The sequence below is a fragment of the Etheostoma spectabile genome, unplaced genomic scaffold (assembly GCF_008692095.1).
Source record: "Etheostoma spectabile isolate EspeVRDwgs_2016 unplaced genomic scaffold, UIUC_Espe_1.0 scaffold342, whole genome shotgun sequence".
Taxonomy (NCBI): domain Eukaryota; kingdom Metazoa; phylum Chordata; class Actinopteri; order Perciformes; family Percidae; genus Etheostoma; species Etheostoma spectabile.
Window position 1 is genome coordinate 562523 of NW_022605589.1, and position 379 is coordinate 562901.

Genomic DNA, 379 nt, shown 5'->3' on the forward strand with positions numbered 1-379 from the left:
TGCTGTTAATGTCAGATGTAGGTGGAGGAGGGCCGTGGCTGCTTGTGGAGAGAAAGTCTGCAGCGAGGTGGGTGCTGTGTGGGATCCGGTCCGCTCCTGGTGCTTGCTTCTGGGGGAGACACGGACGGTGTTTCTCCCTTTGGCCTGGATGTCGGGGGAGGGTAGGGCGGTGGTGGGTCGAGCAACTGATCGCCATCTTTAAGACTCGGATAGAGGGAAAATACATTAGTGACAGTGTTCATATCTCCTTTCTTTGTTTCAACAGCATTGTCTGTTCCCTCCTTAGTTACTAGTTGTTGTTTTTTTGTTTTTCCCCATCTGTTTTAGAATAGAATGCCTTTATTGTCATTATACACAAGTACACGGTACTTGTGCAACG